Source organism: Fundulus heteroclitus, chromosome 21 (genome assembly GCF_011125445.2).
Source record: "Fundulus heteroclitus isolate FHET01 chromosome 21, MU-UCD_Fhet_4.1, whole genome shotgun sequence".
In the NCBI taxonomy this organism is placed as follows: Eukaryota; Metazoa; Chordata; class Actinopteri; order Cyprinodontiformes; family Fundulidae; genus Fundulus; species Fundulus heteroclitus.
The window spans coordinates 9032177-9045903 of NC_046381.1; the positions used below are offsets into that span (position 1 = coordinate 9032177).

Genomic DNA, 13727 nt, shown 5'->3' on the forward strand with positions numbered 1-13727 from the left:
GGTTTTGAGGACTTTATCTTTGTAGTTTAACATTTGTTTTGCATAAGTCAAATAAAATATTTCTTATCTGGGATTAAGGTTATGAATTCTACAGTAAGGGTGACAGATTTCAGGAAGGCACATAGGTCTCTGCAATATACAACAAACGAGTACAAGTTTTTAGGAGTTATCATCCATGATGGGAGGAATAAAAACAGTAAATACCTTGCTAGGATAATTTCAATTCAATTCAATTTTATTTATATAGCGCCAATCCATGAAACATGTCATCTCAAGGCACTTTCCAAAATCAAATTCAATCATATTATACAGATTGGTCAAAAAACTTCCTTTCCGTCCTTTTGATTTTCCAATGAATGTGCATTGTTTGTTTGCTAGCGTTCCCCAAATAACTCAGATTTATAAATCCAGCGCATCATCATTATCTGCACTTTTCCAAAGGTGTAATCTGAGAAAAAACTAATGCTTCCTTTAATGATATTAGTGTAAGTGTTTGGTTTCAGCTGTTTAAATTGCACATCAAAGCAGTAATGCTCCACTTATGAAAGTAAATCTGTTGGGCTCTCTTTGGCACCAAGAAAGCGATTATTAGTGATACACTGCCAGACAGGACACGTTAAAAATAAAATAAAAAATTGAAAAATAAATTACACATCATGATGCAACCAGTATGCTATTTTTTAAACAATTGGTGACCATTTCTATATTACAGCATAAACCCTCTAAATCCTGGTGAAATATGCTGGTAGTAGTAGGGCTGCATGGTGACACAGTTGGTAGCCTTGCAGCAAGAAGTCCCGGTTTGAATCTCTGCATGGAGTTTGCATGTTCTCCCTGTGCATGTGTGGGTTCTTTCCTGGTACTGCAGCTTCCTCCCATGGTCCAAAAACTTTTAAAATTGCACTTAGGTGTGAGTGTTCAGGGTTGTTTGTCCTCTGTGCGTCTCTGTGTTGGAACAGTGATGGACTGGCGACCTTTCCAGGGTGTATCCCGCCTCTCGCCTAATAGCCGTTGAACACAAGCCCCAGCTCCCCCGGGGTTCCTGCAAGGACAAGGAGGTATAGACAATGTACAGCGTCAGTAATTAGTTTTTAATTAAAGTTCAGTTTCCCTCTCCCCCTCAGTTAAAGGAGCTATAAGACTCAACGGTGCATTGTTGCTGTGAAATGCCACTGTATCTTTACTTACACAGGTATATAATGTTATATTCTGTCCTATTTCTGGTCCGCTTCTCTTACTGGCTTCCATGTTTCCAGGCTGCGGTTGTTTTGCCAAAAATAAAATACCAAATGCTGTGCTCTGTTTTGGGAACCCTCATATGATTGGCTCAGGAACCAGGAAGTAAACACAGGCTACACTCTGAACCGAAGTAGTTCTGGACCGTACCTCTAGGCTTGACAGGAGAAAAACGTGACTAAGACATTGTTGATGGAGAGGACCGATTGTTTATAGGGAATGTTACTTCCATCCCAGGTGAGAAAATAGAATGATTTAGTTTGATTTTAAAGTAGACATCTCACTTATTGTTCCTTTATAAGTTAGTAATTAGATAGGACATTTAGAAAAGGAGAGAACATGTAACCAGGATTTGTCAATCACCTCTGTTAGAACGGGGTCTAATTTTGAGTGATCAATAATTATAACAAGCAGTTGAAGGCATGCAGATCGCATTCATATGTTAAACATGTACTCAGCTTGATCCACTAGGACAAGAAAATATATATAGCTGTTCTGATTTCATTTGACTTTTCAGAGTTGGACGAAAGAGGGGCTGCTATTGTGTTTTAACATAATAACAAAACCAATCTAATGGATTATTAAAAACATTTACAGATCAGAACGCTCTTAAAGTTGCTCAGTACAACATTATCAGTAACTCTCAAAGCCTAAATCAGTTTTTCAACACCTAAGTGTTTTGGTTGATCATGATTTCACTCTATCAGGGATATTTACTGGATTTCTTTTCTAAACTCAGCAAATATAGTTGCAGATTTTAACGTACGGCTCTTGTGGAAATTAAAAATAAATCTGCTGGACGTTCCTGCTGGATTTAAAAAGAAAATTTTATTAAAAAAATAATAGATATTTAAGTTTCTATTTGGTGCATCAAGGTAAACAAAAGGTCATATATTTAAATTCACCCCCCTCCTCCTGATGGCATCCTGATAACTCATCTGTGTGACGTACGTTTTAAAATACGCTCCATCCTCAGTGCCACCGTCAGGTAGCATCAGTGGTTTGATCAATCATGGTGCGATTGCCGTCTGGAGGATAAATCGCTGTGGTAACAGAGTCGACCGAGCCGGACAGTAGAAGGGAAAGTCTGACTCATCGCGCTCAATAAAACAAAGAGCAAACAACAAGTGCGTCAGGGACGGATGTTCGGCAGCTATAAATGTCAAAAGCATCATTTCCCAGGGAGATAGGGGGTCGGATCACAACACAGCTCTCTGGGCAGGATGCTAAGGCAAAGAATATGTTACAGCCGGCTGAGCTCACCAGTTTCCATGTCTGGAAAAAAAAAAAAAAATCCTCACTTTTAAATTAAGATGTGCTAGTTTCTGATGTATTCTCAAACAGCCTGCAGGTACGATGAGGAGGGGTTTACAGTTGAGATGTCACCTGGGAGGTAATATCTCCACATAGAGTGACTCTCCCCCCCCACCCCCCGCTTGTTTTGGGGATGTTTCCTGTAAACGTTTTGCAGTCTAAGTCAGATCCAGAAGAACAGCAGTGTTCATATTTCAGTGAGTGGTAGGCATGGGCAGGTAAAACATTCTGACAGTAGGATAACCCTTAAAGAAAGATACCTAAATCTACATATGTTAACATAAAAACTTAATACTCAAAAGTTATCTAATTGCTTGAATTTCAAAAGCAGAAACAACTGTTATTGTTACATATTGCAAAAGTAAATGGCTTCTTAAATTGCGGTACAAGTATAATCGGTGGTGTTTGGGCTGCTCTTAGTGTTACTCATAAGAAATTTTGACATTTGTGTCATAAACACAAACTAAGTAGCTAAATATTTGTTGTTTTCGTTCACTTCTGGAGTTAAACTTCAATCTAAAACTTCTACAATGTTCAGTTCCCAGTTTGGAAACCATTTGCTTACTAATATGCTTAATGACCAGGGTAACCGCCAATAGAAACACAAGCTATTAGCATTCTCCCTGTATCTTTTTCTCACATGTTGTATATTACAGTATATGTTGAAGATTGAGAAACGTTATCAGAAGTGCCAAAAAACAAAACAGTTTTACAATTTTTTTAACTGGCCAACCAATCAAACCAATCAAACAGGACCAATGAAAAGAATGATACTTTTTCTGACGTTTGATATTTATGCCATAACACAAAAAACTAAAGACCTGCAGCGAACAGAAATTGTACAACAAGATCAGTTCAAAGAGGTGATGCATCCTTTCCCAAACACTTCTCTGCACAGATCTTAATCTGTCCCCAGGCATGAAGACAGTGGACCATGTTCTGAAAACCTCCACAGGAAGGTGCCAAGGAAGCACCCTAATCAGATGCATGAACCATCACAGTTGACTACTTTTGGTGCGAAACGGCAGCTCTCATCTGTGATCTGTGTGTGTGAGACAGACTTCCTCACCCTATCTTTAAGGTTGAGTCTGGCCACCCTGCAGAGGAAGTTCATTGATGTCTGTTGTTTCTAAACAGGCTTATAAATCAAGACCTTTATATTTTTACTCATCGCAACAGACCAGAGCAATGTCCATAATACAGCAGATTGAGCCCTAATCCATCTTGCCGTTTCAAGGTACTGGGTCAACCTGTCTTACCGAAGTCTTGACTGAGAATCATGGTTGTAGGAGCCGAATCTCTTTCTAGTCTATTACAATTTGGCTGTGAACAATACTGGTGCATGCCTAAGATCATGGCCTGCAGATGCAAAAAAAAAAAAAAAATGTAAACATCATCTGCCCCCTTCTTCTGAAATCTTGTCCAAGATTACCCCAAACAGGATTGCTGACAAGCAACCGTCTTTACGGAGTAAAACTTGTGCCAACAGAGCTCCGTTATGTGAGGCAGAGTTTAGCTATTAGAGGTTTCCCGGACACCTGACACCATCAAAGCACAGGCGACACGGTCATATGCCTTTTCCGGATTGAACAGAACCCAAGTGGACAACTGATCTCCCATAACTCCCTAAAGGCCCGTTTACACTACACTTTTTTAACCGAGCTGAGCCGAGACCAGTCTGAGCTTGGATCAGTTAACCAAGCCAAGATGACCGTTTACACACCACACTATCTCGGTTCCTTGGTTGCTCCTCGCCTCCTAGTGACGATCTGTGGTACTACAGCTCTCTGGGATTAAAGGCGGTACCTAGCAAATCAAAATGGCGGCGCCCGTAACATTCATGATGTTATGGTTAGACAGAGTCGGCTTTTGGGAAGTGGATGAGACAAACAAACGTCTAATAAGGATTTACAGACGCAGGAAACAATGACAGACACTGAGGTTCCTAACACTGCTAAGCAGAATCATCTCTGGAAACCGTGTGGCACGGTAAGGAAGCTAGTATTATTATGAATGTCTGAAATTTGTCTTAATGGAGTGTGAATCGGGATGTGCAGCCAGACACGGTTGAAAAAACACGGACAATCAGCTGACTGTAAGGGGATGACGCGGTCTGCTCATGCGCTCTTCGTTATCAGATAACCGGGATAAAAAAAAATAACAGTCCGAGACCTGCTCAGGAACTGGTCTACAGTTAGCACGGCCCGGTTATGTCTGCTGACCGTTTACACACAAGAGTTATCTCGGTTACCAAGCTCGGACTGGTCTCGGCTCGGTTAAAAAAGTGTAGTGTAAACGGGCCTTAAGTGACCTAGTGTGGGTAAAGAGCTGGTCCACTTATCTATGACCAAGATGAAAACCACACCGGGAGTCAAAAGATGGTGGGTACCTTCATTGAATCACTCAAACCTGGCCAAGAAAGCTGGCAAGTGTGACCCTCTATTGTTTAAGCACACTCTCTAGTTCCTCTTTTTTAAGTTCCTCCTGGCTCGCCCTATGCCGTGGGAGGACCTCAAACAGGCTGTTCATGCTCCATTGTGGTTTAATTAAAACAATTCAGCAAAGAAGAGTGGGTCAAAATTCCTCTTCAGAGTTGTAAAAGATTCATCCCCTGTTATCGAGAACACTTAATTAATGAAACAGTGAATTTTATCAGATATTAGAATTTGTTTGATGACCTGAACATGTCAGTGTGACAAAGCGCAAAAAAGAAGAAATCTGCAAGGAGGGAAATACTTTTTCAGACCACTTTAGAGGAATCATGAGAAGGTCAGGTTCTTTGGAAAAAAACACACAGTGAAACCGGTAATGACTCACGTCTATTTGACAGTGATGCATGTGATTATTTTTAAACAGTTTTTTTTTTTTTGCATATTTACCTGCAACATATGATTAAAAAAGAGCAACACACACACGCAAAAAAAAAAGCTTTCACTTTCGAGTTGCTCATAAAACTAAATGCTGTCTTTAAAGAAAGCAACAGACATAATCAAGACACTTTTTCCAAGAATGTATTCATATCATTGTACTTACTCACGACAGCCCACGGTTAAACTCAACCTCAAGTTTCTATAGCCTGAGAAATATTTTAATGATGCACCAAAGTTCAGCATTTCCTGAAAGCAACCAAAGAGTCAGTCGGTGGGAGTTTGTTGCCTGTGAGTACTAAGAAAAAAAAATCCCTCAGACAGTTTAGGGTGATTTATGAGGGGAAACGGAATTGAGTGGCAATTTGTGAGAAGAAAGAAAACAAAACAATTTCCAATTTTCAGAAGGTGTAAGAAGTTTGATTCGCAGGAAACAGATGTTTTCGTCTGGTTTCTGTTCTGGGTGTTTGATTTACTGTTAGTTAACTGTGAGCCTTTTCCTCAGTGTTGAAAGTAATCCACTTGGCTTACAGACTAAAAATAAAATAAAGCAACTTCACGTTGTAAACGGATTCATTTTCCTCCACTTGTGTTCCAGATTTAACCAATTTAAAGCCTGACAGCTCCGGGATTGAGGAGAAACATTTTTTGTTTCTTTTAGAAACTTTGAAATATTAGATCACACTTAGATTGGCCGAAGTAAAAAGGCAGCACATCCAGTTATTTTATGTAAAATTCCTGACTTTGAGTCATAAGATGCTGATAAGAAGCACACTGCAAAAAAGAACTAAAAGTAAGTAACATTTTCTTGAAATTAGTGCATTTTACCTTGAGATGAGCAGTTAAATAACTTGATTTGCCAATGAAATGAGTATAGTTACCCCTAAAATAAGATAATTAGATACCTTGCACATGAAATAAGATAATGGAGAGTAATTGTTCCTACTTTTAGTGCAAAGAATCTTATTCCATCCTATCTATCTGCTTAAATCAAGAAGAAATACACTAATATCAAGAAATGCTTACTTACTTTTGGTTCTCTTTTTGCAGTGCAAATGTTATGTTTGTTTTCCTGTCTATAGTTTAGTCTAACTCAGACTAAAATTAAAATGTTCAAATTGAAATAAATAATTGTTCATCTAACTGCCTGTTGCCGGATGATAGGCAAGAAAAACCGCTGGTTAAGATATTTATGAAAAGTTCTGAAAATATTTTACCCATATTACATAAGAGCATTGGGACGTGCAGGGGGGCACATTATGTTTTCTTTTAAACATTTAGAGACATGGATATGGGCTACACAATATGTTCATTACATTTTTTTAACCATTCTGAGATAACAAGATTTCACCTCCTCAGTTTCCTCTATTTTTAACTTCTTTCAGAATGAGTTGTTTTAGGGCTCTGTCACTCTTATGTAAATAAGCAGTCACTGCCTGCGCCCCCCCCCCCCCCCCCAACTTATGGCTGCAAAGAGATGGAGAAAAGTCAGGGCCAGAAGCAGAAGAAGTGGAGCCTCCTGCACAACCAGCAAGGATGCAGCAAAGGTTTCTGAATGATAAACTACTAAATGGACACAGGGCTGTCAGTGGCCAATACGCGTTCCAAAGAGCAATTCAAAAACACAAGAGACATCATTCAGTACAGCTTCATCATCTGGAGCTCTGCAACGAACAGTAGGACAGAGATTTCCTTCAATTGGGAGTCTTTTGGTAAATCCTGACGTGTGTTGAGCTTTGGTTGCTAGATGAGGGGCAATGGCCGCAGATTGTGATGTAATCATCGGGAGGATTTTCAAACGGCTCGTTTTCCAGACACCAACAAAACATTTATTCAAAAAAAACAAAAACAAAAAGCAAACAAACTAACAAAAAAAAAAAAAAACCCAGAGAAAAAATAAATAAAATAAAACAGCTGGATGTTTTTTTTTGTTTGTTTGTTTTACTGCTTGGACTGTTTCCGTGTATATATCCTTTTACAGCTTCCGTGTATATATCCTTTTACTTTTTATTTTACTGTATTCTTATTTTTTGTCTGCACCATCAATACCAAGTCCAATTCCTTGTAAGCGCAAACCTACTTGGCTACTTGATTCTGATTCTTCTAGAAGCAGTATAGACCCATGTGGAAGCACAAAAATGTGCAAAAGATAAGATAAGATAGTCTTTATTGATCTCACATTGGAGAAGTTCACTTGTCACATCAGCTCAATAGTCAGTCAGTAGTCAGGAGAAGGTGCCAAAAGTAGGAAAAGGTGCATCAGTTATATACAGTGTATCTTCCTATATACAGTAGATCAAAAAGAAAATGAGAAAAAAAGTGAATTTTGCGTGACGGGTCCCCTTTAAGAACAATCCAGTCTTTGTGGTGAGTTTTTTTTCAATGTGGAACAAGAAAGCGTAATATAACTGCAGCATTTTCATATTTTAATTAAGTTTATCATAAAGTCTGGGAAACTTTGATTGGTAATCTCTTGGGTCTATTTCAATTACCGGCTCCTCAAAGTAGAAAATACAAGAAAACATACCTATCAACAATGGTGACAAGAAAACTGCTTCTCGTTTTAATTTACACATATCTACAGTCAGAGCAATTATTAACAGTTAAAAACAACAGGAACTGTGGCAAACAACACCAAACAAAGATGCAAGATTATTTACCACCACGCAGTCAGAATGATGGTAAAATCTCTAAAGCTCACTGGTATGTAGAGAACTGCAGGAAAGAGTCAGATCTTGGAGTTCCCAAGTCTTTGTGCCGTTTTTTTTAGCACCAATGCTGGAAAAATATGAAGATGGAGAGTTTACTAAACTCTAAAGGGACTTTAACTGAAACTGTGTACTTTGATTACATTGGAGTAAGTTTGATCTTTGCAGCGAAAACACAAAGTTTGGTATTAAACACTAAATGAACAGGGAAAAGCACCTCATGCCAACTGTTAAGTATAGTACAAGATCCGCCATGCTGTGGGTCTGCTCTTCCAAAGGCTCTAGGAAACATGTCATTGAAATAATGGGTAATTTCCAATAAAACTCTGGTGGACTCTTTAAAACTGAAAATGGGTCAGGATTGGGTCTTTATACAGAATAATGATCCAAAACACTCCAACCAAATCACTAAAGGAACGGTTCATTAGACACAAAATCTTCCATGTTCACCACAGTTCCTGGACCCATATTCATTGGAAAAGGCGTGGGCTGAGCTGAAGAGGTGAGAACATAAAAGGCTGAGGAAAGGTAAATTTTCACAAATCTCTTTCTTTGTATTGTCCAACCTTATGAAATATCATAAAAGACGACGTGGTGCTGACCTATTGGCAAAGTATTAACAGCACAGAGTGCCAATCATTGTGCAACACGACTTATTTAAACATTAAAACCACGTTTCTTACTGTTAATTTTTCCTCCATTGCAGATTTAGATTTTTGCCTTGGCTGTATTGATGCAGATTTAACTAAATCCAACCAGATTTTATTTTTTGGGGTCAATTTTGATTTTTCTAAACGTTTTCTTTTGGGGTTTCATACGTCTTTCAAACTAAATTGAGCAATTTGTGTCCTTTGAAAAATTTTTTTCCTATTGACTCCCATTCAGAATTGTAATTTTAGGGGTTAGAAATAATCAGAAAGCTTGAGTATTTGCTGGTGTGGTGACGAGGGAGTGCAAATGCAGAGCTAAATAGAATTAGGATCAGAAAATATGACACAATATTTCTATAGTGTGCTTTGAAGGGACATTTTTGCCTCCACGGGACACAAAGGTGGAGCATAAAATGAAGGGACCCCAAAGGGTTTTTCTCTTCTTCTCTTACCGGTAAGTGTGGATGTTGCTGTAATAGTCAGGGGAAATCCCTCAGAGCTGCTGATTCTCTCTTGGTTTTGATAGATAGAGGGAGCTACTCTCCTGTAGTTCGCCGTACTCTGATTGGGTGACTAACAGCTTGAAGATAAGGATCATTTCAGAACAATACATTTTTTTATGCTCTACTCATCGTTTTCTTTTAGTGAGCCATATGTGGCTTAAGTGTTGGAAAACAATTATTTTAAGAGCTTAAAATACTATTTTATTGGCATCTTGTTTAATTTTTAATGACAGGAGATTGAAGGGCAAACCTCAGCCCTTTTCTCCTCTTAACCCGTTTTTTTATTTTTTTATTATTTGATCTGAGGACGGCTCAAACGAATTCTCCATGCACCGGCCCGGGCCATCTGCTCTAACCTTGTTCCATCGACCATAAACAAGCCGGCTCCATCAGTGAAAAAAAAAAAGTCCTGGCCAAATATTTGCCACTCTGCGACCCCATTTGGTCGAGCGTGTTCTCTGTTTGCATTTCAATGACCCACGGTCAGTGTCAGAACGGAGGCACGTGTGTCCCTGACGAGCCGTCCCCTGATAAGACGCCGGCAGAGGAGGGAAAAGGCAGCGCGGGGGGGCCTTGTGTGGATGGGAGCAGGGTGAAGGATGGAGCAAACACAGACAGGCTGCTGGTTCACACATGAGCTCTGCTATCACTATCTCCACACACACAAACATCACACAGCTCAACCGGCCACCCCCCCCCTGATAGCAGCTGATAGTTTCCCTTTTTGTTCTCTGCCTCCTTAACAGTTTATGAAATAACCCCACTGAGGTGTAAGAAAGACACATTGAGGAGCGACTGTTATTCATTGCCCTTTATTAACTGAATGCCACTTGATTTAGTTCACCTCCCAGTGCTCAGCGGAGCATACATCAGTATCTTAAATCCCAAAGCCTCTTAATTACAGCTCATGCAAATCGCGGCTCACGTCTTGAGAACGAGAAAGCGAGTGAGCAGCAATGGGTCTGTGCATGCACTTTTTTTTTTTCGGGGGGGGGGGGGGGGGGGTTGCTGCAGATATGAAATTAGCTGAGAAGGATGGGATTGTGTATGGATTAGGCAGGGAGATTTCACCAGACGCGGACTTCCTACGTGTAATTCATTCTGGCGTCCTTGAAATTGCCACTGTGAGAAATTCAGCATCTGCAGTTGCCCCCCCCCCCCCCCCCCCTCACCTACACCACCCACCACACCATTATCACCACTCCCATGTTTCTGTGAAGCCTGAGTGCATGAAAGCCTCCAGTGCTGCTGCTGGTGCTGCTGGTGTGGGGTATGAACGCAGTGGTTTGGCTTTCTGTGAAATTTTACAGCTCCTAAAAATATTGGAGTCTTTGTGGGAATGGATGACATCTCAGACAGTTTGATGCCTCCCGCTAATCCCCTGAAAGTGGGTTTGAATGTAGGTTTCCCTGACATCACAAAAAGTCTCCCCTGCACTTTATATTTCCAAAAAGTGGTAGAGTATCGTGACAGGAAGACAGCGATTTGTTTTAATCTTTAAATGAATGTCTCCTGGAAGCCTTTCCAATGATGATCAGAGTGTTAAAATCTGGGAAATCAGGAGCGCTCTGATGCCTGATCGACCATCCATGAACTACAAGCACTGTTGGGCTTCAGCTTAGGGTCCTAAGGGAACTAAAAGGAAGTACATTTTATTGAAATTAGTGTATTTATTCTTCATTTGAGCAGGCCAGTTTAAATGATCTGCCAATGGAATGAGATTTTTGCACTTAAAGTAGGAACAACTCATCTCCATCATCTTATTTCCAGTGCAGTATATACAATTCTCCCATTTTAGGGCTCAAAACACTCATTCAATTGGCTGATAATCTTATTTACCTGCTCAAATCAAGAACAAATACACTAATTTCTTTTTTTTTTTTCTTTTTTTTTTTTTTACTAACGTTTAGTTTCCTTTTTGTAATAAGCTCAGAACCTAGCGTGTGGTCTTTCTGCATGTTTTCCCTGTGCATATATGGGTTCTCTGGGTACTTGGGCTTCTTCCCACAGTCCAAAAACATGACCGTTAGGTTAATTGGTCTCTCTAAATTTCCATTAGCTGTGACTGTCTGTTTGTATGCTTGTTTGTCCCGTGCGTCTCTCTGTTGCCCTGTGATGGATTGGTGACCTGTCCAGTGTGTCCCCCGCTTCTCACCTAATGACCTCAAGGCTAATAACGAAACAATTTCTTGCTCTATATAAATTCAGTCCACTTACCATTTACTCCAGCGAGATTAACTTGTTCCATTCTATCTGTAATTTTCTGTCATATCCCCTCACGAACCTGCATAAATATGCGCAGTACTTATAAACGTGCTGAATCACTGTTACGCTAGCTAATGCTAAAGCTAAAAGCTCAGCTAATGCTAAGACGGTTTACTGCACAGCTCTTCTGGTTGTCTGTTAATCAGCCGCAGCACTCCGCCAGAGCTCGTCCACACATTAATATTTGTATTCATGATACTTAAAAGTACGTGTGGGACTGAAAGGGGTTGCTAAGTAATGCCACAGTGAACAATTTCTTTGTTGTTAACCTGGGCTGCTAATTTCAGATGTGACGTCATCACGCCCGCTAACCTATAGCCAGATTGTGAGTTTACGTCCTAAACAACACCATCTTAGTCCATCGCTTCCTGCGAAGGCTTGTTGAGACAACATCAACTGTTTTAATTCAGCTGATTATTTTTAGTAACTTTATACTTTTTATTTTCCTTTCCGCTTTGCGTCGTGAACTGGTTGATTGAAAACAGTGCAACTGTTTGTTGGTTTTTAAACTAATTTGACCTTAATTTCAAAAGCCCTGGCTCCTAAACATTCCTGTTCACATTCAACTGTGACATCACCTCATAATTTTAGTATTTGTTTTAATTATACTTCTGTTTAAGTCCTGTACGTTTTTCCCTCCTTGTGGCTTATTTGTTTTCCTCATCTCTTCATTTTTACTTTGTAGTTCAGTTGAATGCTACTAGCTTAGTTAAAACCTGTGAATCGCTAAGGGGATTAGGAGTAATTTTCGCCTGAAAATACACAACAAAATAAATCAAGAGTAGTTGCACAGTTATAGAGTCTAAATGTAAACTTTTGGTTCTTGTGTAAAGGTAAGATATAAAGTAGTATTTTTCAAGTGGAACCACTATTGTGATTAAACAAAGAAAATATCTAATTTGTGCAAAATACTCTAAAGATTCTTGTGAAAACCCAGGAATAGCCTCAGATTTTTCTTCACAATCATCTGTCGCCAAGTAGGACTGAATCAGTTGAAGCACATTTGTTCCACAGAGGTTTTAGTGGGCAGTGTGCCAGGCGAAGCTGGGATTTTGGCACTGTTTATCCAAAAGTACCCAAAATGGTGCCAAATGTTGTTTTCTTTACCTAATAAAAGGGAATCTGGTCAAATGATTTAGCTGATTTCTACCATAGTATTCCTTTTGCATAAGGCAAAGCTCTTGCACAGGACATCAATCCTGTGTATCACCAGAATATACTATTGTGCACACCACAAAATCACTAAAATGAAGACAAAATTTGCTGAATTAAATCCTTTTGTACTAATTCCTGATAATCAGGTGGCCTTCCAACATGTTAATTTTGGTTAAAATGACCAACTTTTTAAAATAATTGCCATTGCCAGTTATTAACCGTTTTTTTTAATAGCCATACCAACCTATTGCCGCACAACAATGAGACAAGAGTGGAGCTTTGTGAGAGGTTTGCTTCTCGTTGCATGTGGTATGAAACTAACATGATATTTCAGCAGAAAAAAATGAAACAGTCAAACAGGTAATTGGTGGTATTGTGGTCTGGCGCTGCTTTGATGCTTTTTGGGCCTGGATGACTTGCAGTTATTGATGGAACCATGATTTCTGCCCGCTACCCGAAAAGCCTGAAGGAGAATGCCAAGTCCAACACCTTGAGCTAAAGTGCACTTGAGTTATGTAGCAAAACAGCGATCCACAGGACACCAGCAAGTCCTGATGGGTAAAAATAGAAAGGAGGGGCCTAGTTAAAGTCTGGACTCAAATCAGTTTGAGAAGCAGCGAAATCACCCTAAACAGGTGGTGCATTCTAGAAAAAACCCTCCAGGGTGGCTGAATTAACACAATTCTGCAAAGAAAAGTGGACAAAGTATTCCTACACAGGGATATTAAAGATTCATTCCCAGTTATCAGCTGGTGCTGCCTGGGGGGTACAAGAACAACAGCAACAAAAACATAAACACAACTCAGTAAGCTAGTGTTTCACTCAGAGAGGATTTTTTGTTTAAATATTTTATTTATGTTATATTTATTACATTTGTGTGTTTTTGTCTGATTACAGTGTTGAGCAAAAAAACACAACCAGAAAAAAACCCTAATTGATGAATCGCAACATTTTCAGATTCATTCCCATAAACCAACCTGAATAATATGGCGTGAGAAAGGTGTCTGAACTCTCATACATTTCTTATAA

The 13727-nt window shown here is 39.5% G+C and overlaps 1 long non-coding RNA gene across 1 annotated transcript in view; it reads right to left on the reverse strand.

Moving 5' to 3' along the window:
• Window positions 1-269: 269 nt before the first annotated feature.
• Window positions 270-13727, reverse strand: part of LOC110366945 — a 42610-nt gene continuing 29152 nt past the window's right edge. Inside the window, exon 4 of the long non-coding RNA XR_004927387.1 lies at window positions 270-1042. This is a non-coding gene — a long non-coding RNA (uncharacterized LOC110366945). The remainder of the gene's footprint in view (window positions 1043-13727) is intronic.